At 33.2% G+C, this 25,511-nt stretch overlaps 1 long non-coding RNA gene across 2 annotated transcripts in view; it reads right to left on the reverse strand.

The window, feature by feature from the left end:
- Positions 1–21,475: 21,475 nt before the first annotated feature.
- Positions 21,476–25,511, reverse strand: part of LOC120225120 — a 116,044-nt gene continuing 112,008 nt past the window's right edge. For both annotated transcript variants that reach the window (XR_005526739.1, XR_005526738.1), the window contains 2 exons: positions 23,222–23,286; positions 21,476–22,186 (listed from right to left, as the gene is read on the reverse strand). This is a non-coding gene — a long non-coding RNA (uncharacterized LOC120225120). The remainder of the gene's footprint in view (positions 22,187–23,221; positions 23,287–25,511) is intronic.

Here is a 25,511-nt window from a genome sequence, read left to right on the forward strand (position 1 = left end):
TGGGTGGCTTAGTCGGTTAAGCGTCCGACTTTCGCTTAGGTCATGATCTCATGGTTCGTGGGTTCGAGCCCCACGTCGGGCTCTGTGCTGACTGCCAGCTCGGAGCCTGGAGCCTATTTCAGAGTCTGTATCTCCCTCTCTCTCTGACCCTCCCCTGCTCATGCTGTCTCTCTCTCTCTCTCTCCTAGAAATAAATAAAAATATTAAAAAAAAAAAAAGAAAGAAACCTACATGTATACGGTCAATTAACTTACAACAAAAGAGCCAAGAATAGGCATTGGGGAAAAAACACTCTTCAACAAATCGCGTTGAGAAAACTGGACAGCCACATACAATAGAAGGAGACTGGACTGCTTTCTTATACCATACAATACAATTAACTCAAAATAAAGACTTGAATGTAAGACCTGAAACCATAAAACTCCTAGAAGAAAATAGGTAGTAACTTCCTTAAGTTCAATCTTGGCAGTGACTTTTTGGATCTGACACCAAAGGCAACAAAAGCAAAAATAAACAAGTGAGACCACATCAAATTACAAAGTCTGTACACAACAAAGGAAACTATCACCAAAATGAAAAGGCAACTTATTGTATGGAAGAAAATATTTGTAAATTGTATCAGATAAGGGTTAATGTCCAAAATATATAAAGAACTCATATAGTTCAACAACAACAACAAAAGCCAAAAGACACAATCTAATTAAAAATGAGCAGAGGGTTAAGTACATATCTTTTCACAGAATATATACAGATGGCCAATAGGCACATGGAAAGATGTCAACATCATTAATCATCAAGAAAATTCAAATCAGAGCCACAATAAAAATTGTCCCATACCTCTTAGAGTAGCTACGTTCAAAAAGACAAGCAATGACAAGTGTTGACATGGATTTGTAGAAAAGAGGACCACTGTACACTATTGGTGGAAATGTGAATTGGTGCAGCCTCTATGGAAAATAGTAAGAAACTTCATGAACAAAATAATAGAAGTACCATAAGATCCAAATTCTACTTCTAGGTGTTTATCCAAAGAAAACAAAAACAAAAAATATGTTCATTGAATCATTGTTTACAATAGCCTGTGTCACCACAAATGGGAACAATCTTTGTCCAACAACAGATGAATGTATAAAAGAAAATGCGGCAATTAAAATATGGAATATCAATGCTATATCATTGTATCATTAAAAAAACAATGAAATCTTTCCTAACAAGGGGTGGATCCTTAAGGCATAATGCTAAGTAAAACACAACAACAACAACAACAACAACAACAACAAGAAGCAACAACCAAGCTCATAGATATAAAGTACAAGCTGATGGTCACCTCAGGTGGGGGTCAAAATGTACAAATTTCCAATTATAAAATAAGTCATGGAGATGTAATGTACAGCATTGTGACTATAGTTGATACTGTATTGCATATTTGAAAATTATTAAGAGAATAAGTGTTAAAAGTTCTCATCACAAGAAACAATACTTATTAACTATGTATGGTGATCAATGTTATCTAGAGTTATTGTAACAATTTCACAATATATACAAATATGAATAATTATATTGACATCTGAAGCTAATGTTGTATCTTAATTATACCTCAAAAATGAGTTTTCATAATCATCACATTGGAAATATTAACTCTGGTCTTATCAATGCTGAAGAGAAGGTTCTCATGCTTTGGTGATGATACTGTAAACTGGCCCAAGGCCACTTTTGAGGGCCATTCACTGCTTCTACATCAATTAAAATTCACAATACACAGCCAGTTTGGACTGTAGCCACTTCAATTCTATATATCAGTCTAAGTAAAATACATATTTTCAAGAAGGCATATAAAATCAGTGCTTTTAATTGCTTAAATTTGGATTCAAAGTACCAGTCAATGGTAAAATAATTTAAAATTTTTTGATACATCTCTTCAATAAAATATTGAGATATATTTTAGTAGCAAGATATAGATCTTGATATAAACTGTGAGGAATAGATATGCAAGTAAGTTGTCTGATCATTCAATTTGACTTGCCTGAGGCATTCTTGCCTTATACCTGTGGTCTTGGTAGCCTATCTGGTGTAGAATCTTTTCCAAATATTTCATTGTTAACATATTATTAACAGCTGCACGAAAATAAGCTGACATAGGTTGGTAGATCTCTACCCCATACTTTCAACTTACACTATGGTATCATCTAGTAATGTGCAAAAAACATGTTAAGGAAATATTGTTTTTACTTTAACAGGAGATAAAATTTAAATTGCCAGGGGGTGCCTGGGTGGCTCAGTCGGTTAAGTGACCGACTTTGGCTCAGGTCATGGTCTTGCAGTTCATGGGTTCGGCCCTATGTCAGGCTCTGTGCTGACAGCTAGCTCAGAGCTAGAAGCCTGTTTCAGATTCTGTGGCTCCTTCTCTCTCTGACCCTCCCCTGTTCATGCTCTCTTTTTCTCTCAGAAATAAAAAACATTAAAAAAATTTTTAATTGCCAGAACTATTTCAAAATAGTATGTGGATCTGAAAAACAGATTGTTGCCAAAGAGACGATGGAGATAGCTACACCTTCATGTGGATCTCAGATAGCGGTGGAAGAAACATTTGATGCTACTGCAATTGTGAGATAGAGAGTAGATCAGTGGATTTTGTTGTTGTTGTTGAAGATCAAAATCAGCAAGTTGCACAAAGCCACTGGATCACAATCTTCCAGCATCAGTGGATAATATATAACGGCATATAATCTAAGTGTAAGAGAAAGTAGAACCTAAAGTTGAGCAGTCCTGCCAGAGGGTCTATGAAGACTATTTTGAACACTTAAGTGTTTTCATCATTTATTGTCCAATGGTAATCTACAAATATATACTATAGTGTTTTGTCTTATTTTATTTTGCAATAAACCTTTTTATCAGCAATGAGATAAAAATGAATGTGCATGTTAAATAGGCATTCAGTTATGTTTTTTAAATTTCAAGAAAGTTGATGATGAACATGTAGTTTACTCAAAAACATGTAACTTAATATTATTTTTATTTGCCATGGAATGATTTGAGAAGACCTATGTTTTATAGCATCAAAATTTGGTGAAATATTAAAAAGAATCAAAGCTGGGGGCACTTGGGTGGTTCAGTTTTAAGCATCTGACTCTTGATTTCAGATCAGGTCATGATCTCAGGATTCATCAGTTTGAGCCCTCTGTTAGGCTCTGCTCTGGAGAGAGGGAGATTGGTTAGGATTCTAGGTCTCCCATTAGGTCTCTCTCTGCCCCTTCCCCAGACTTGGTTGCAAGCATGTGTGCCTAGTGCATATGTGCATGCATTCTCTCAAAAAAAAAAATCTATAAATATTAAAGCAAGAATGAATGCTAATAGGACTAACTTGGTTAGTTTTTTCTAAAAAATAATTTGTTAAAGAGAGTCCTAAAGGTGACAAAAGATAAAATCCAAGAAAATGCTGATTTATTTATACATTTCTGTCTTTAACAGACATGTGAAAACCTTTTATTCAATTAATTTTGTTCTAAATATATAAAGTACATCAGCGACTATAGAATAATTTCTCAGTACAAAATATATTATGTAAATAATAGTCTAATAAAGATGTTGGCAATTTCAAATGTATTCACCATAAAATAGAAATTTAAAGATTGTGGGCAATTTAAAGTATAAAATAATTAGACCATAGGTATTAGCTCCTCATTAAATACAATAAATTTGGTAGAATTCACCTTTGAAGCCATCTGGTACTGAACTTTTGTTCTCCTCAAACCATCCCCCAGAATATAAGAGGCGTAAAAGCCTCTATTCATTTTATGAAACCAGCAATATCCTGATACCAAAACCAGATAGACACTACTAAAAAAGAAAAGTACAGGCCAATATCTCTGATAAACAAAAGTACTCTATAAAATATTAGCAAACCAAACCCAACGATACATTAAAAAATATTTTACAATGGTCATCTGAGATTTATTCCAGGGATACAAAGGTGGTTCAATATTCCAAAGCTAATCAATGTGATACTTTGCATAAACAAAGAATATAGATAGATGATAGATAGATAGATAGATAGATAGATAGATAGATAGATAGATGATATATATGATCATCTCAATAGATGCAGAAAAAACATTTGTCAAAGTACAATATTCATTCATGATAAAAACTCTGAACAAAGTAGGTTTAAAGGGAACATACATAAACATAATGTAGGCCATATTAAAAAAAAAACACAGCTAACATCACACTCAACAGTAAAAAATGGAGAGTATTTTCTCTAAGATCAGGAACAAGAAAAAGATGTCCACCCTCACCACTTTTATCCAATATAGTACTGGAAATCCTAGACACATCAACAAGACAAGAAAAATAACAGGTATACACACTGAATTCAGTAAGTTGCAGGATACAAAATCAGTACACATAAATCTGTTGCATTTCTATACACTAATAATGAAGTAGCAGAAAGAGAAATTAAGAATCAGTTCCATCTACATTTGCACGAAAAATAATAAACTACCTGAGGGAAAAAAGAAAACATAACCAAGGAGGTAAAAGACCTGTACTCTGAAAACTATAAAATGTTGAAAAATTGAAAATACAAACAAGTGGAAAAACATTTCATGCTCATGGATTAGAAGAATATTAATATGTCCATGCTATGCAAAGCAATTTACAGATTTAATGCAATTTCTATCAAAATACCAACAATATGTTTCACAGAACTAGAAAAATCACTAAAACTTGTATGGAACTCCATATAGCGAAAGCAACCTAGAGAAAGGGGAACAAAGTTGGAGGTACTAGGATTCCAGATTTCAAGATATACTACAAATCTCTATTAATCAAAACCATATGGTACTGGCACAAAAATACACACATAGATCAACAGAACAGAGAGCCCAGAAATAAACCTTATATAGTCAATCTATAACAAAGGAGGAAACAATATACAATGAGGAAAAGATAGTCTCTTCAATAAATGGTGCTAGGAAAATTGTACAGTGACAAGCAAGAGGATGAAACTGGACCACTTTATTATACTATCTCTAAAAATTAACTCAAAATGGATAAAAGACTTGAATGTAATAAGACCTAAACCCATAAAGATCCTAGAAGAGAACATAAGCAGTAATTTACTTGACAGAGCCTGTAGAAACATTTTTCTAGATATAGCTCCTCAAGCAAAAACAAAAACAAAAATAAACTGGGATTATAGCATAATAAAAAAATTTGCACAGTAAAGGAAGTTATCAACAAAATAGAAGTCAACCTACTAAAAGACAGAAGATATTTACAAATGGTATATTTAAAAATGGGTTAATATCCAAAATTTCTAAAGAACTACAACTCAACACTAAAAGAACAAATGATCCATTTAAAAAATAGGCAGAGGATCTGAGTAGAAATTCTCGAAGATATATATATATGGCCAACAGACACATGAAAAGATGTTCAACATTACTGGTCATCAAGGAAATGCAAATCAAAATCACAATGAGATATTAGCTCATACCTGTCAGAATGGCTGAATTTAAAAAGAGAATAAATAAGAAGTGATGGTAAGGATGTGAAGAACAGGAGACTCTTGCTCACTGTTGGTGGAAATGCCAATTGGTACAGTAATTGTGGAAAACAATACGGAGGTTCCTCAAAAAATTAAAATTATAACCAATATATGACCCAAGAATTCCAGTACTGGGTATTTACCCAAAGAAAATAAAAACACAAATTCAAAATGTTATATGCATCCTTGTGTTTATTGTAGCATTATTTACAATAGCCACGAGGGGGAAACAATACATGTGTCCATAAATGAATGGATAAAGATGTGGTGTATATACAAACACACACAGGCACACACACACATATACATTCATACACAAAAGAATATTAGTCATCTAAAAAGAATAAAATCTTTCCATTTGCAATGACATGGATGGAGCTAAAGAGTATAATGCTAAGTAGAATAAGTCAGTGAGAGAAAGACAAATGTCACATGATTTTACTCATGTATGGAATTTAAGAAACTAAACAAGACAAAAAAATACACTCTTAATTGCAGAGAAAAAAAAAAAAAACTGGTGTTGCCAGAGGGAAAGGTGGTGGAAAGATAGGTGAAATAGACAAAAGGGATTAAGAATACACTTATCTTGATGAGCATGGAGAAAAGTATAGAAATACTGAATCATTATATTGTAAAGCTTAAATATTATTCTGTTAATTTTATTTTAATAAAAATAGTAATAAATATACCCTGTTTTAAAGTATTTTATAGAAATAAAATTCTAATAGAAAATAATTTTCCATAGAATTATCAGTGATAGGATATTCATAATATATATGAAAGGAAATGATTACGTAGATAAATATGCATCAAGAATGCTCTGGTTAGAGATTTTTGCTTATTCAGAAAATTAATGTACATACTCATTTTAATATTGCCTCAGAATTATTCTACTTTTAAGGAAATACTTATGTTTTTGAAAATATATTTTGAATAAAGCTACTTTACAGGCTCATGGATAAAATAATATTTGATCAATAAATACTTAAATTATAAAACATTACTTTAATATTTTCTTATTTCTCAAAAGTCTTCTGGTTTGTCATCCTATGTATAACATAATAGTAAATAAAATAAGCTTATTGTATAAGTGGTATAACACATAAAAACAAAGACTTACTAAAAATAATGCATTTCTGTAATACATTTTCTAATATTCTAAATAGATTTTTTATTTCTCTCTGTATGTAAACACGACACACAGACACAATTACATAGAAAAATAAATATCAAAATATTAAAGGTAGTTATGGGACTTGAGATGGTTGTTTTATTTAAGGTTTGATTGGATAAGTCACTCTGGAATTCAGAAATGATGTCTAGCCTAGAGTTAAATACTTCAGATTCATGAACTGACCATTATACATTATGATTAAATTCAAGTATAGGAGTTAAGATGAGCGGATAATAGTTTTAAAAAGGAAAAATTTACTATAGATAAAGATAGAAGACAAATATTGGGCAAATACTCAGGTGTTTATCAGAATAAGAATTGTTTGGAGGATTAAGACAACACTGAGGCATTAAACACTAAAGTCAAAAACAAGAGTAGTATTGTTAGAAAATAGTAATCACAGCCTGTCTATGCCTGTATTCTCAATGTCAAGTGTACTAGGTAGGTGAAAAGTAAGAATTTATTGAAAGAGTAAGTGGATTTTAAGAAGGATCAGAAAAAATTTAAGGGAAGAGAAAGTTTAGAGGAGATAATAATCAAGAACATGTATGTATTAAGTTGTAAACACTTGGATAGCTTGATGTATTATAAAATACTAGAAATTCCTGAATCTACTAGAATCAAATGCATGACATGCAATAAAAATGTTATATTTAATTTTAAATCTGTCAACTTCACGGTCCTCCTATAGGATCTTTCCTTACATATATTTACATGTATATTTTTGTCTCTTGACTGGACCAATGGGCATGATCATGTGAATTACAAAAGTGTGAATTACAAAAACTAGTCCTTATTTTGTCTTCATATGCGTGTCTATACACACACAAAGAAGGATAGACTGGACAGAAAGACAGGAAATAACCTTGTTTCCCCAATAAAAATAAACCAGTTTTTACCTGGTTACTTTAAACATTCATCAGCCAGAGTGGAATTTAATCTGTTGTATGACAAACTACAGATAACAAAACTAGGATTCTTTCTACAGAAATTACCAGTGTGAAGAAAAAGAGAAGTTTAATTAATAGAAACTTCTGTAGTTGCACTCTTGTCACTATTGGGTTGACATCTGAAGATTTTCTTATTCACCTTAAGTGATGAATGTAAATACCCCTTAACCAAAATATTTAAAAGTACTTAGATGTCAGTGGTGATAGCCACTTTTCTTTGCCTGTAACCAAGAGAAACTTATGCTTGAGTTAAAACAAACAAACAAACAAACTTGTGACACCTGGGTAGTTCACTTGGTTGAGCCTCAGACTTGGGGTCGGGTCATGATCTCATGATCTCACGGTTCATGGGTTTAATCTGGTGTCGGGCTCTGTGCTGACAGCTGGGAGCCTGGAGCCTGCTTTAGATGCTGTATCTCCCTCTCTCTCTGCCCTTCCCCACGCACTCTCACTCTCTCTCTCTCTCAAAAATAAATAAACATTTAAAAAGTTTTAAAAAAATCCTTATCTACCACATAATAGATTTATAATAAATGTTTTAATCCACAATGTTTTTTTTGTTTCAAGAAATCATGAGTTAAAGGGAAAAAAATAAATAATTGTGGCATTCCTTACAATATATTTCTTTACCTACTTATTGACTTAGCATAAACATCTAGACAGGTCCTACCTTTCCCATTATTTAAATTAATACAACAAATTTTGAATGGCTCGTGTTCTCTAAGTCTTTATTTCTAATTAGCAGCGGCTCCACCATACCATGTGAATTTATGACACTATTAATTTAACACACATTAAATTTGTTTTCTGTCTGTGACATTTAATATAAATCTTTGCCTTCAGAACTTGATGAATTTGTCCCTAAAATACAAAGCACTGCCAAATATTATCACATTTGCCACAACAGCATAAAAACTTTCTCTTCCACCTTCAACTAAGCAAGAATTCTCAGAGAAACTACAACACTACTTTTCTTCTGCCTTTTTCTTATTTCCTCTCCTTTTTATCCAAACATTACTCTTGACACAGTTATTTCCTTTTCCTAAAATCAGGCTATTTAATTCATTAAGTTCTAAAATCTAATATTATAGTGTGTAAGATTCAAATTTTAGTATTATTTTAAGAGCATGGAGAAGGTATTTATGAAACCAATGTAGGAAGGAATGGTGATTTATCTTTTGTGTAGAACTGGGTTCATTTAACTTCTCAAATTTTAGATATTTTTTCTCTGTCAAACAGTTGAGTTTTGAGTTTTTTTTCTGAGGATGAAAAAATAGTCCATTATACATATTTTGGAGAATTTTCTCATCAGATCTTCCGTTCAATGGCTTTCAGCTTAAGCTATGCACTAAGGCTTATGGGTTTTTCTCTGGCCTCTGGTAAATATAGGATGGCTTAGTTATAGCAGAAAAATCCACAAAAAGTTGCAAAAAAGGATTCTCTCTCTTATGTACTAGAAGATATATAAATTATATACATAAATCTATATACACTATATTTTTCCCCATGTGCTTTCTCTCTGATCTATTTTTGAAGCTTTCCAAGAATACAGTATAACATAGGGAATTGTGATTTGCTGTGTTTTGTTGAAAACTTGTCATAGTATTTTCAATCTTATAGACTTTTCTAGAACTTCTACATACTCAGAAAATAAATTCACAGTTACAGTCTCCATGAAAACTACTCCAACAGTTTAAACATTTCTCTCGTTTTGGGGTGGTTATTAAAAAGTTAACATAGTTCTAGTATGTTACTATTTGATTATCTTCTTCCTTTTTTATAGCACTCAATAGTCAGGATTGGTTTGACTTTTCCATAACTGTAGATAAATTTATATTTTATTTTCTTGGGGACTCATATTGTTCTAAAATTAAATAATGAATCATGTTATTCCATTAATTAGAAGAAATCAGAAGCATTTTTTTTTTACCAGTTTTTCATTTTATTGTAGACTCTTTCATTGTAAGAATGTCTTTTCAAAAACAGTAATATTTGGGGGTGCCTGGGTGGCTTAGTCGGTTAAGTGTCTGACTTTCGCTTAGGTCATGATCTCTCGGTTGGTGGGTTCGAGCCCTGCGTCGGGCTCTGTGCTGACAGCTAGCTCAGAGCCTGGAGCCTATTTCGGATTCTGTGTCTCCCTCTCTCTCTAACCCTCCCCTGCCCACCTTGTCTCTCTCTCTCTCTTTCTCTCCTAGAAATAAATAATAATGAAAATATTAAAAAAAACAGTAATATTTGCTCATCATTATTTGATCTTTCAATTGAATATGCCAGTATTTCGCAGCAATCTTTCAATACTCTTGTGAAATAGGTGAAAACAATTGCAATTACTCTTACTTTTCAAATGGAAAAATTGGTTGAGGAGTTCAGTTAAAAAACAAAAAAACCTATGCCTTATTTTTCAGACTTGGTTCAAAAAACCTACGCATTGTTTTTCAGACCTCCTATGCTAGGCAATTATAAAGCCTTTATCTGAAGGCCTGTGGCAGAAAGCTGCGCTCCCCACACTAAACTGCTGCATAGCCCACACACTGCAGTCTGGGAGAGCAGAGGCAGCCAGGGTCTCAGGCCCCTCTGGCTTGTCCTGATCCTTCCATGTGTACATTCTTTGTGCATGTCCTTTCATTCCAAAGTCTCTTTAGCTAAGGGGTTTGGCCAAGGGACCCTTCAGCTGCCTCTGCTGAGACTCACTATTTGGGCGGTGAGGAGGATCACTTTGAAGATACTTCCCCTTGCTCAGACTCAGTACCAGTGCTTTCCTCTCCTAGCCTTACTCTTTCACTTTCCCCCAACCCCCACTCAGAGATTAGTACTCCAGAGTCCATAAACCCCCCAGAGCCTTTTATCCTGGGCATCCTAAACCATGAAGCGTCCCCACCTAGGTGGTGATCCACTGGACCCTCCACTGGTATATCCTTTCTTGGAAGAAGATGAAACTGAAAAGCTGCCCGTTCCTCATTCCTCCAGGTTTGGACTCTTGCTTGTATCATTTCAGTAAGTAATTAGAGACCTCGCATTTTTGGTTTGTTGCTTTGATTGCCTACTCCCACACCTGGCCCCTCAGCTCGCTCTCCCCACTCAGCTGAGCTCCTGGCACTGGTATATACGGATACCACCTTCAAATTCCTGGAATAAGCCTAAATCAAGAGCGATTCCCACAACTCTGATATTAATAAGAGGAAATGAGTTTGCTAATTTTTCTCTGCCTTCTGAATTTAGCCTTGCTAAGGCAGACCCTCTAGAAAGCTTCCACTAAAACACCGGGCAATACAGTTTTCACCTCTATTCCTCAATAGCACAACAGAGCTTAGGCCCTTGTCTTCTATAATAAAAATACTATAGACTGTACTTTACAAACAATAGAAACATTTCTCACAGTTTTGGAGGATGGGAAGTCCAGATTTCAGGTGCCAGCACCAGAGAGTGATGGTGAGAGCCGTTTTCCATGCTTCAGGTCTTTAGACAGCCTACTTCTAGTATCCTCACCAAGTGAAAGAGACAGGAAGCAAAACCCCAGGTCCCTCTTTTAAAGGGATTAATGCCACTCATTAGGCCTCCACCCTCGTGATGTAATCTAATTCCAATTACTTGCCAATTACCTCCTAATACCATCACATAGAAGAGTAGAGTTTTAACTTACACATTTTATGGAGAAACAGACATTCAGTTAATAACAGAGCTTAACAAAACACTGTAAGGAAACTCTCTCAGCATAAGGCCTCTTCTCCAACCTAATCCCCTCCCCCCTCCACATTTATCTCATGTTCCCTATTTTTTAAGAAAAAAAGTCTAATGACCAGTAATGACCAAATGTCTCCTTTTTGTCTTTCTTAACCCTGCACCACAAAAATATATACTTTTGGCTACACGTGCATTTTATTTCTTCTTTCTTAATGTCTAAATCATTCTCTTTTCCCCTTGCGCAATTTGTCAATGAGGACTCATTCAAGTGAGAAACTACAACTGACATATGGATTAGTCATCTTCTGTCAGTATGTTCCACTGACTCCAGGACAGATTTTCTTACTTTAAAAGTAAACATTTTTATTTATCACTGACTCTCCTCAGAGCCTTAAAAACAGTTGGGACAGAACCAAAGATGTTTTTTGTTTGTTTGTTTTCTTTTCTTAGTGGGAATGGAAAGATATTAGAGTTGTAAAGGCTCAAGTTGGAGCTCGGAGAATACAACTTTTTACCTAAAGTGAGAAAGTTTTCCAGTTACTCAGGCATTCATGCTTTGTGTGTATCACAGCATTAAAAGTTTTACCTAATACAGTTTGCAGTTGGGACTTTCTTTTTGGTACATTCCAGTCCTTAGTTCAGATATAGTATCTCTGTAAACATTTTGTGAACTTAAATTTTCCCGAAGATTTGGAGTTACGGGATGTATCATACTTCATGAACTCAACTATTCTCTCATTTTATTTTTTCCTTTGTTACTGTTTTGTTCGACTGTATGAAGAATTAAAGATATTCAGTTTTGGGGCTGTTAAAAACGAACCCCAGTAGTCCACCCCCGGCCCATTCCACACACACATGGGATACAGGAACTAGACCGTTAGAATGGTATTGTAAAACCTTCCTTTCTTTGGATTATTAGATATTTCTAATGTTATAAAGTCATCATCTATCAGTGCAGCAAGAGATTTGACTGCAAAAGAAATCATCTCATGTGTGGCTACTTAAATTTGATTATTCCCAAGTGATTTAAATGAAAAGGAAAAGCAAAAGATGTGCCTGATTCCTGATTCCAAACATAATGCAACCAAATATTTCAACTCTTTAAATGGAAGTAGGAAACAGGAGAGGAGGGTAGAGATCTCATCAATTTCAGGTATCTAGATTATAGTTTAATAATTATTTATTTAATTATTTATAAATTTTATAAATAAAACATATAAATTTTATTTTATAATCCAGTTTATGCTCTGTTGAAGGAATTCTTATTTGCTCTAAGGGATTGATTAAAAAAATAGTTTCTTGCTTGTGTAGAAACTTTGAATACAACTCAGTGTGACTTTCAACTTTAGGAAAAATATAGCTCTGGCTCCATGGAAAGTAAAACCCCTGTGGTACCTTTGTTTAATTCAGCATTTTCCACCTGGTTTGGTAAAATAATTACTTACCTTAAGATATGGTTCATCAGCTTCCATAGGTCTCCAAGTACTTTTTTAAATGTTGGTTTGGAAATTATTGTAATTTTACACAGCATCTCCTGTGGTTGCTCAGGTCAGAAAATCCAGAGGCTGGTGTTTTACTAGATCCATCTTCAAACATGTATGAATACAGTTCAACTTTTTCATGGCTCATTTTTGCACTGCTTCAGGACAACTGATTTTTCCCTCATTCAACTCAGAGTATGTATTATTTTGTTTACAGTTTTTACCGCTTATTCTATTGCCAATGCTGTCTTAGGCCATTTGTTGCATTACTGATCTCTGTGGTTATTTGTATTTAAACATGTGTATCTCTTGGGGCGTCAAGAGATGCTATTTTTAGCCACTAGGAGAAGAATCAGTTTCTGTGTCTCTTGCTCACTAACAAGAGAAAGCACTCAGTACTCAGAGATTGTGATTGCACATACTTATGAAATGAAAGAAATTAATTTAAATCTATTTGGAATAGTTTTTCTCCAAATAAAGCATTTAATTCATTAATATAATTTTTATGATCAACACTTTTTCAGGTATACTAAAAAAGCCTGGAGTATTTTCTCTCTGTCTATCCATTGAGAGATAGATATCTATGGAGATATATTTGATTCATCTATAGATAGAGAGACGATACATAGAATATGTGTGTGTGTGTGTGTGTGTGTGTGTATTTCTGATTAAACAAAGGAATACTTACTTATATCTCAAAGGAAAAAGAAAAGTGGTAAAGTATAGAAAAAGAGTATGATTTCCTTTTTGCACTTGTTATAGATTATTGTCTCTACCTGGGATAAGGGAGGTAGAAATTGAGATGAAGACTGTGTGTGTGTGTGTGTGTGTGTGTGTGAGTGTGTGTAGTGTCTCAGATTAGATTGTGGTGTTTGTCATTTTCTTATCCACTTTATATTGCACATGTAAAATATAGACAGGTAACATTATGGAAACAAATGTGGCTTTTGTGAAACCTACTATAAAATGATACACAATTAACCCTTACTGAATATTACCATAATCTGAGCATTGTTCAAAAGTATCTTACTTGCAGTAACTCATTTATTTCTTATGTTATTGATACTAAAACAAGACAGTTTTTAAACCAAATATGGCTTAAACACTATGATATATTTCATTGTCTCTATTTAGAATGATTCTCAGAATATACAAAAATACATACACATACTTTTATTTTAAACTATTATTTTCTCTGTATTTGTGCCATTAATTAACATGTTATTTCAAATCATTTTTTTAAATTTGAGAGAGACAGAGAGCAAGTGGGGTTGGGGCAGAGAGAGAGGGAGACAAAATCCCAAGTAGGTTCCATGCTGTCAGTGCAGAGCCTGATGGGAGGCTCGAACTTCCTGTTAGATCATGACTTGAGCCAAAGTCGAGTTGGACACTTAACCACCCAGAGCCCCTTAAATCATTTTTTTTTAATTTTTAAAAATGTTTTAAGTTTATTTCTGAGAGAGAGAGAGACAGTGTGAGCAGGGGAGGGTGAGAGAGAGAGGGAGACACAGAATCCGAAACAGGCTCCAGGCTCTGAGCTGTAGGCACAGAGCCCAGTGCGGGGCTCGAACCCATGAACTGTGAGATCATGATCTGAGCAGAAGTCAGCCGCTTAACCGACTGAGCCACCCAGGTGCACCCCCCCCCCCAAATCATTTGAAATGCTGAAATGTAAACTTGCTTCTCTTCCCCGAGTCATCAGAGCTGGCGTTCTCTCTCCTAATACTGGTACTAGACTGATCACGTGACCCTATTCTCTTGTCATTCTCTTCTGTCACACACAGGAAATTTTTGAAAACCTTGTGAATATAAATATTCAAGTCCCATAGAGTTAGCTCAGATATCTGAATACTTTTTATCATTATCATTTATCATTATCATAAAGATCATATGGACTGATTATATTTTTGGATGTCTTCTGTGGGCTGCTCTGGAGAATTAAATGTTGATAGGCTGATCTGGTAAAGGCAAAATGCTTCTTGAATTGCATATTGAAAGTCTGACTAAAATCAGCAGTGTTTTGTCTATCTTCAATTCTTTCTACTTTAATTATTTAATATTCTCTTTTCATAATTAAAAAATATCAGTCTCACTTCATGTCAATTTTCCATTCCAAATTGTCAATAAAATCCTCACTGTCTATAGTCTGAAATTAGAATTAATCAGCTGGATATTCCAGACTTCCATGTTCTATCCTAGTCTGTTTTTCTAAGCTTTGGTCTCAGCTTTCACATTCATGAGTCCCTTGCTTTGTGTAAACTGAACTTTTGGGGACCATGGGTGGCTCAATTGGTTAAGCAGCTGATTTGGCTCAGGTCATGATCTCATTGTTTGTGAGTTCAATCCCCACCTCAGGCTCTGCGCTTACATTGCGGAGCCTACTTGGGATTCCTTCTCTCTTTCTCTCTCTGCCTCTCCCACACTGTATGTGCCCTTGCTCTCTCTCTCAAAATAAACAAATAAACTTTAAAAAAACTGAACTGCTTAGTCCCACTATTTCCCCCATTTTCTCATACAGGCTTTTCACACATCAGCAGCCCCTTTAATTAAAACATTATATTGTGTCCACCACATGATTTCCACGAGGCCTTCTACAACTTCCACTTGGAAGCCATTACTTACAAATTTAATTGTGTCTCGTGTTGTGTCTGCCTGATTTTTGCAAATTTATCCACCCTCTCGCTCCATTCTTCCATTAGGAAGTAAACTCCCTGAGAACAGGAGCCACATGAAACCTTCGTGTTTATTCCCCAAATGCCCAACAATAAATAATAGTAATAGTATATGGGCAGTGTTTTTGCCTACATTCATTACTAAGTGTTCCTTATTTGGAGGTGCATATTAGAATCGCAGGCATAGATTTTCAAAAATATATATGTAATGTCCTCAGGCTAAAGTTATAATTCAGTTTGAGACTGAACCCAAGACCTTAATTAAAAACAAGTTTGAGTTATTTGAAAGTCATTCTAATATTATGAGTTCTGAAATAAGAAATTCAAGTATACTATGAGTCAAGAATTGTATTTTACATTATTTGAAGGTTTTCTCTTAATTATGTAAATAAATATTGGTCATTACTTCATAAATAAAATGACTGATGGGAAAAAATGTAGAAAGTAACTTTAGTACATACACCACAATGCATATTTTTAAAAAAATAAGAGATCTCATTATTTACATCATTTATATTCAAACATATTTTTTAAAAAAACAATTTTCTAATCTTTTAAGTATATGCATATATCTTATTTAGTGGTTAGATAACATTCCTATTTGTATATAATAGTATGTATTATAATAAGTGTATCTGTGTTAGTATTTAGATTGCTTCCATTGTTTCAATATTATAAATAATGTAGCAATAGAGATTACTTTACATATATCGTTATCAAGTTCACACCAGCACCAAGAACACTGCCTGGCAGATAGAGTTTCACAAATTGAAGCGAATATGGTGCTTGTGATTAATGAATTCATTTAAAAAAAATGAATCTTTGCATACTTGTCAGATAATTTCCTTAAGATAAACTGCTGGACCAAAATTTATGTAAATTTTGTGAAGTAATCATATTATTTTCCCCACGCCTTGCCTCTTTTTCCTTTGGGAAAGAGATAAATAATAACGTGAATTTCCATACTTGTATTCCTAATATTCATAAGACTAGTAAATTTCAATTTCCACTGCTATGGACTGAATGTTTGTGTCCCTCCACCCCAAAATTCATATGTTGAAATCTAAGACCCGGTGTGGTTGTATTAAGGGGCTGGACCTGCTGGAGACGCTAGCTCATGCTGGTGAAGCTCTCTGGAATGAGATTAGTGCTCTTATAAAAGAGGTCCCACGGAGCTCTTTTTCTGCTGTGGGAGGTCACAATGAGTTTTGGCCATCAACGAAGAAGGAGGATGTCACCAAACACCTACTCTGCTACAGCCATGATCTTGAACTTCCCAGATGCCTCAACTGTTAGAAAAAATGTTTGTTGTTTATAAGCTACTCATTTTACGGTATTTTTTGTTATAGTAACTCCAACAGAATGACATCCAGAGTGTACATCTTCAACAGAATGTAAATTTTTTAATCATTTTAATTTTTGTCAGTCTGAATAATCAAAAGTCCTCATTGCTATTTAAAATGCATTGGTTTGATTCCATAGATATTGAGGAGTTTTCCATAGTTTTATATATATCTTTTTTTCTGAGTTTATGCTGCTCTTTACTCAATTTTCTGTCAGGGAACTAATCTTACTGACTTGCAGTAAGTTTTATTTAATAAAATGTTGACATTTACCTTGTAAGTGAGTATTTTCCAAATTGTCCATTACCTTCTATTTTATTTATGCTTTACTTTGATGAGCTATTTATTATATAAAGTTATACTTCAAGGCTTATACCTTTGGGGTCACATTTGAAATTTCAGGCCTCTATTATAATCTTATTTTACTCTAAATTTATATAAACTTCACTTAACATTGCATAAATACATTAACCATCCATTTCTTTTTAATTCTTAAATCTCTCTAGTTCTTTAGAGTTACAATTGTGTCTCCTCCCTGAACCTCATTCTAGCTCTTTCAAATTTATGTTTTCATAAATCTCAACCTATTTATATTCTATACCAATCATTATTTTTCATATTACAAGAAGGCAATCCCTTCTTTCCTTAGTTTATTGACTACTTTTCTTAAAGGAACAATTGTGCTAATTTCTAATCATTGAAACATTTTATGGAAAAGTAAAATACTGGGGTACCAGGGTGGCTCAGTTGGTTAAGTGTCCAACTCTTTGTTTCAGCTCAGGTCATGATCCCATGGTTCGTGACTTTGAGCCCCACATCAGGCTCTGTGCTGACAGCACAGAGTCTGCTTGGGATTCTCTCTCTCCCTCTCTCTCTGTCCCTCCCTTACTCTCTCTCTTTCTCTCTCTCTCTCTTTCAGAATAAATACATAAACTTAAAGAGAAGTATACTTTGTTCTTGATGTTAATCTTCAATATCATAAAATTATCTCTGTTTCTATTCTTTTCTGTCAGGTCAGCTTTGTCTAACGTAATTTATCCATTTTGCTTTCTCATGATTAGTGTTTACATAGTATAACTTCTTAGGTTTTTTTTTTTTCTTTTTTAAGTCTGCCACTCTATATTTTATGTGCATTTTTTGTAAATATCATCTAGTTGGGTCTTGCTTTTTAATCCAGTATAATAATTACTACTTTTAAAAAGAGTATTTATTCCATTTTACATAGTTTTACTTATGTAGATATAGTTAATTTTACCATTATATTTGTTTTATTATTTATCTACTCTGTTCTTTCCCCTCTCCTTTCTATTTTAATTTAAATCAATTGATTATGTTTTAATATTTCACTGTAACTCTCCCATTAACTTAGTAACTATTTTCAGTAAATACTTTTGGCTACTCTAGAGTTCATAGTATCTTTACTATGTTTAAAAGAGTTGCTGAAGGTCTCTCAATAAGCTTGTAGAGTGGAATAAAAATCAAAGTAATAATCTCTATCTTTAAGCTATCTTTTAACAGGTTGCCATTACTTGGGCCCATATAATCAAATGAAATAGAGCACTCACTGATGACCAGGTCTTTACCACATAGATGATCAATCTGTGAAGGCTGTGAATCATAAAAACATTTGAAGAAGATTTTTTAAGATTTTTTTGTTTTAAGAGAGGCTTTTTAAGTTAGGTTTCAAAACTTGGCTAGCTACTTGTTAACTACTAAGTTAACTACTTGTTAACTACTAACTTATAAATTTTATCTCTGAATTTATTTTTTTTTATCAAGAGTCAGAGACAAGTGAACTTATTTCATGTTAAAATTAAAGGAGAAATATCACAAATAATATATAGGTGCATAATAAATATTCATTCCCTTCCTAGATTTATATACTTTCTTTTCTGCCAGAAGACTTAAAATGTAAGAGAAATGAAAGAAATGAACTGTGTGCTTTTATTTTTTTACATGTTTATTTATATCCTGTTGCAGGGAAGATTTTAAAGAAATAAGCCTTCAGCCTCCTTCCTAAATGATAGTATTTGTATATGCATTATAGTTAACTTTTAAAATGATAGATAATTAAAAATATACTATTGTTAGAAGTAGGTATCTAATCTGGGTTGATTTATATTCAGCAGTATAGTATTAAGCCAAACAGGTTGTGAATTAAACTGCTTGTATTCCATTGGGATAATTTTGATTATTTTAAGATAGAGAAGCCAATAACAAATCTTATTGGTTTTGGTCAGAATAACTGATACCAACTATGTGTTGCTTGATTTTGTGTGTGTGGGGAATTTTATAAGTTCTGTTTAAATTTCATTAGACCAAAGTGCTCTGAAAATAGTTAAGCTCTAGCCAGTCACTGAACTAATTCTTTATCAAACCCATCAGTCTTTTGAAAGTCCATATTTTGTGCCTGAATTAAACATAGAGATCCTTTGAATCATTTTATGGCTTTTCTGGTAATGAGCTAACAGAAGATATCCTACCTAGTTAACTCTGCTTAGTATGCTTTGTATTGTGAGGAGCGTGCTTGGGATTTTCAGTCTCCCTCTCTCTCTGCCTCTCCCTCTCCCTCTCTCAAGAATAAAAAAAAGAAAGAAAGAAAGAAAAGAAAAGTTACTGAAAGATTCTCTGTTCTCAATTTACCTTAGCCCATGAAGGCTAAGTGCCTAAGTATACCTCCCTAGGCATAATGACATTTTTCAATGCTTAAATTGGTGATTTAATAAATTATCTTTTGTCTTTTTTAAATCCACAGAACATCACACCATCACAACTCCAAATATGTTTCGCGCAAACTATTGGAAATGTATTTAGTACAAAGAGTGGAAAAATATTTTTCTGAAGGAATGACAATGGCATCCTAAATTTATTTTTATTTTTATTTGATATTTAAAACCTCTTCCCCTTACCTAAGTGACCCACATGTTGTTTGTATTTCTTCTTTCAATAAAAAAAAATTCTTCTCAAAGTGTGGAGTACTTCAGAAGTTTACACAACAAAGGTCTTTACTAGAATCTTTTCCTATTTCCACACATAGAGATGTGAGTCACATAGGAGGTATTCTCCTACTAGCATGGCCACTGTGTGGCAAAAATGCCATCATTTTTTAGCTGAAGTTCTATTGCTTTCTTTAGAAATCATAGTGCAATACAGATGACTGAAAATATTTGTGCAGAAATGTCAGACTGTGACAAGAGATAACAAGTCCACAAACATGGTTTTGAGTATATTCTAGACACTAGATTCTTTGTCTCTTGATTCAAAAAGGTGCATATATAAGTTTTCTTTTGAATGAAAAACCCACATTCAGCAGAGCTTAAAGTATTACAATAAATAATAATTAAAAATAATAGTAACAATAATAAATCATAACTCATTGCATATTTGTAGAAAGTTTTAATAGTTTTTAAGAAACTTTCAGTCTCTAATTGTAAATGTGGGTAGAGTAAGTTTGGGGCATGGTTTGACATTATCTTGATATCTACACTGGTATTACATATTTTCATACTTTATTTTTCCGGACATGATTTTCAAACAACAAAAAAAAAACATTTATAAAACAAGCTGATGGTATCTCAGTGGACTGAGGCTTTGCCCTAGTTTATTCTTCTTTTTTTAATTTTTAAAAATGTTTATTTTTTTTTTTTAAAGAGATGATGCATAAGCTGGGAAGGGGCAGAAAGAGAGGGAGATACAGAATCTGAAGCAGGCTCCAGGCTCTGAGCTGTCAGCACAGAGCCACACATGGGGCTCAAACTGATGAACCAAGAGATCATGACCTGAGTTCAAGATGGACTCTTAACCAACTAAGCCACCCAGGCACCCCTACACTAGTTTATTCTTAACAAGTTTCTTCCTGCAATTAAAGCGATGTCGAAAGAAAGACAAAAGAACAGAGAGCAGTTTTACTGCAGTATTGTTTGCAGTGAATTGCTGCAGTGATATTTCCATTTTTCATTCATAAAACAAACAAAAAAAGTGCTTGGTGCTTAATAACACCCCAGGGAACAGGGTAAAACATGTATTCAACCTAGGCAGTCAGTCATTCAACTCCATTGAATCCATGTACATAAATTGAGTTCACCAGTTAAAAGGAAGAGTGAGTTAGGTGTAATGTGGGGTGAAGAGAATGATTCTCTAGGGAAGAAAGGAGAAATTAATTTTCCTCAAATATAAAAGGCAGACACAAAGAAAATGAGATCATCTCATATGGAAGCAAAAAAAAATTACTTCAAAAGAAGAACTAAATCTAAAGATTGAGGAAATAGTCCTTTATGTGAAATGTTTATTAAATACAAAGAGTTAGAGACAAAATTTGTAGAATGGCAGATTTTACTGTCATTTTATAGTAAGTTTATTTTGGGTTGTATTTTAAAAGCCATTTTGTTTTATTTCCATATTTTTAATATTTAGGTCATCACACTGACATGTAAACTACATTATTATGAAACATAAAAGGATAATGGATTAATATAAATTATACAATGGATATTGGCTAACAAACTTCTTGGTACATAAGAATTTGGTTAAGTTGATTTAGCACAATGCACCTTTAGTGTTAATTAAAGTTGAATCTTTATTTTAAATACCTATAACTCACATCTGTTATTCTTCCTTTCAATTCTTCCTTTCAATTCACCAGGACTTCAAGTAATTTTTAATGTATTGACTCTATAGATTCACGATTTTTAGGAACCTTCAGAATTAAAACATTTCTCTACAAATATATCCCAAATACGGAAATGAGAGGAGTAAGAAACATAAGCAGACATATTTTTTAAATTTTTGTTTCACCAACTGAGTCATAAAGATAATAATTTTTAACATTTCATATATGTATTCCTTTAAATTTCTTGCCTTCATTGCTGGCTCAAAAAAAAAAAGACTAGAATATTACTTGATTACATAAAGACAGCACATGCAAATCTAGATCAAAAGAATCAAATCAGTGTCATTTTTCACAAGACTACCATAACTATTGTTAGGATAATTGTTGGAAATATTATGATTTATCTTACATGATAGAAGTCAGTTTCTACATCATTATGACATTTTCCTTTTGGCGGCTATCAGAAATTTAGAGGAAATGTATATATGTACTTTATGTTAGTATACAAATTACATTAACTTCACAAGTTTTAAGAAAGAACGTGAGAAAAATGACATTAATATGATTACAGATTTAAAGTACAGAAGATGGACACATATTTCAAAAATACATTCAAATTTAAAGTTCAAGTCGAAACTTGTAACTTCTAGAACCATTATTTTTTTGTCCCACAAGTAAACATTGAACTCTAGGAAATTCTGCCAGCACTAAAATTTCACATAATATACCTGAAAAAAATAGAATTTACCTTTCTTAATATATGAAGATGGATACATATGTGAGTGAATATGAAGCCAATGATGAAAATTTTACTTTTGCATAATGTTCGACTCTATGGCAGGTGTGGGCACAGTACTGCACATGGAGCCAATCAGCCTGTTTTTGTAGATAAAGATTTATTGGAAGACAGCTCATATATTTACATATTATCTATGGCTCTTTTCACTATTATCAGCAGAGTTAAGGAGTTACTCTTTGTTGTTATAGACTATATGGACTTGAACATATTTAGTATTGTCTCTTCAGAGAAAGTTTATATACAGAATTATAATAACTTAATCAATACAATAATATAATAAAATGAGAACCAAATATAGATTTAGAAAAACATGCATTTATCAGAGATTTTCCATATGAAGAAAATGCAACTATTTTTGTATTTATGTTTAAATAGCATTGAATTAGAAATCGGTGTTGAATTGAGGGGCACATGGGTGGCTCAGTCGGCTGAGTGTCCAACTTGGGCTTAGGTCATGATCTCTGGTTCCTGAATTCAAGCCCCACATTGGGCTCAGTGTTGTCAGCACAGAGCCTTCTTGGGATTCTCTGTCCCCCTCTCTCTCTGCTCCTCCCCCACTTGCACTCTCTCAAAAAGAAATAAACTTTAAGAGTGGCTCTGTTGCTTAAGACTCTGACTTTGACTCAGGTCATGATTTTGGGTTCCTGAGTTCAAGACCTATGTCAGGCTCTGTGCTGACAGCTCAGAACCTAGAGTCTACTTCCCATTCTGTGTCTCCTCTGCCTACCCGTCCCCTGCTCACATTCTGTCTCTCTCTCTCTCTCTCAAAAATGAATAGACATTTTTTAAATTTTTAAGTGGATAAATAAACATTTAAAAAAGAAATCAGAATTGCATTGATTATAGTGGGTTAGATATTTGAAAAGACTTCCTGGTCTCCATGGTGTATATCCACATAAGTCTATATAATAAAGTTAAGAGATGTAGCAACTGATAGAAAACACAGGTAGGCATGGGAACTCACCAGGCTTCTAGGTGAGCTCCGTGAGTCTTTTCTTGGTTGCCGAGGATGTGCTTTTGGAGGGGAATCTGATGATTTAGAAAAGCTACTTAATGATTCCTTTCAGATAGACAAGCAGAAATTAATACTGTCTTCCTAACACCTAAAGAAAATACATCTATCTATATGGGATTTTTATTGTAAAATTATTTAAAGCTCCAGAGATCAGAAGGCAGAGCTGCAAGTTCAGTATGTGCCACAAGAGTCTTTTAATTCTAAAAACAGTAATTCAGAGCCATATGAAACTCTTCACTTCTTAGATATTGGAGAAAACTCAGTAGTGGTTAAGCAGTGATAGTGATATATAAAGTTGTAACCTAAAGGCATGAATTAATTTAAATCATCTAAGAATTTCATAATCTCTATGAATTGACTGAAAAGCTCTTCTAGTTTTGGAAATTAGTTTTAACTTTATTTTAAAAAAGACTATTCATTTTACTAGTGTGTGGGTGTTCTAAAGAAGCATTTCCTTTGATGATAAGTTCCCATGAGTTGCCCTCTTAAAGGTTTAATTGTTGCTAGCCCTTTATTATGATCCAAATTTGATACTTTTAATGGAAACAATATCTACAATGGAGCTCTTGAAAATACATTGCAGATATAATACAGTTCTTTTTGGGGATTCAATGTAGGTATAAAAATGGATGGTTCCCTGTTCTGAACAGTAAGTGTTTCCTCCTGTGAATGTTTTTTGAAGGCTAGCATCAGTCAACTCAGCTGTAGCTGGGGAATCAAAAACCAATTCTATGAACAATTCATTTTTTTCTTCATTTTACTATTAGCATCAGTTTTGCTGGTGTTGTGTCACCACAACAACCATTTCCAAATATATGGAACAGCGTGTTTGGTTTCCTTAAAACCTGAAGCAGAAATAGCTAAGTTCCTCTTTTTAAAAAGTATTTACCACATCAGTTCTCCAAGTACAAGTGAAATCAAAAAAGCACTGATGACAGCTTACAAAAATGAAAGAGTCCTGCATTTGTGAGAACTCTGTTTATTGAGCATGTCCATATTCCTTGTTTTCCAATATGAGGGGAAAAAACAGCACTGCATTGTAAAACAATTTTTTATTTTTTTCTATGTCTGGATGTTACCATGACTTTATTGGCTAATTCTCCAGGAAATATCAATTGGCTCAGACTATTAGATATGTTTCCATTTAGTTAACACATTCAAAATAATTATCTTGTTTTTGTATCTTTGATTCAGATAAAGTTTAATGTGCATTTGAGTATGACAAACCTTTAATAGGCATTCTTTCAGCCTCTTTGATATGAAAAATAAGTATCATTTGCTATATAAATGAAGTGAGTATAGTTTCATAAAATCCCTATGCTTTCTTTTGAAATGACTGCCAAGTTCTATAGGGAAATTAATTTCATATGTCATTCATATTTTAACATTTGTTTCACTTTATTACTTTTTTTAATCTTGCCCAAGCAAAAGTTTTGACTTAGTAAATAGACGCTGTATGTTAAGGTAGGAATACCAGAACAATCATGAATATTTCTACCTTGAGGAAGATTTCCTATTTTCATGTGGGAGAGATTTTTAAATGATCTTGTGAGCTACTTTGAATATTACATATAGCTCATTGTTACAAAATCACATTTATTATGTGAAAATACTTATAAAAGTTATCACAATGCAATTTTAAGGCATGTTATAATGCATGAATATTTCTTTTTTCTTTTGTCAAGAATCCTCTATGTATATTCTTTAAACAATTTGTTTCTGTATATCACCTCTTATTATTATTTCTATTATCACTTTATCCTTTGTGAGAATTTTTATTTGAACTGCATGATGAGGTATGATTCTTAAAAAGCAGAATTAAGATGCCATAAAAGCCTGTTTGCTTTAAGAATGCTATGAATTTAAGTTATTTTCTTAAGATTTTTTACAGAAATTCATTTCATGGTCTTCCATTATCAGTTTGAAAAAATTTTACTCTCAGTAATATGTCCTATCACTCTGGTTGAAATTTATATAATTTTGTCAGTTGAAAATTCAATGAATAATCCTCTTCTTATAATGAATAGTTCATAGCTTTTTAAAAAATAGAATGTGGAGAAACAAATATAAGACCTAATTATTCCTTTGTACCCTTCCACCTTATCGTTCTGGAGAATTCTGAAGAACTTCTATGGAAGCATCTCTTAGGAAGAAAAATACAAAGCTTGAATATATGAGGGAACATAAGATGATATTAATACAAATAAACAAGAAATGAATAGTTACTTTCTCACACATC

Source organism: Hyaena hyaena, unplaced genomic scaffold, assembly GCF_003009895.1.
Source record: "Hyaena hyaena isolate Hyena2069 unplaced genomic scaffold, ASM300989v1 scaffold_1330, whole genome shotgun sequence".
Taxonomy (NCBI): domain Eukaryota; kingdom Metazoa; phylum Chordata; class Mammalia; order Carnivora; family Hyaenidae; genus Hyaena; species Hyaena hyaena.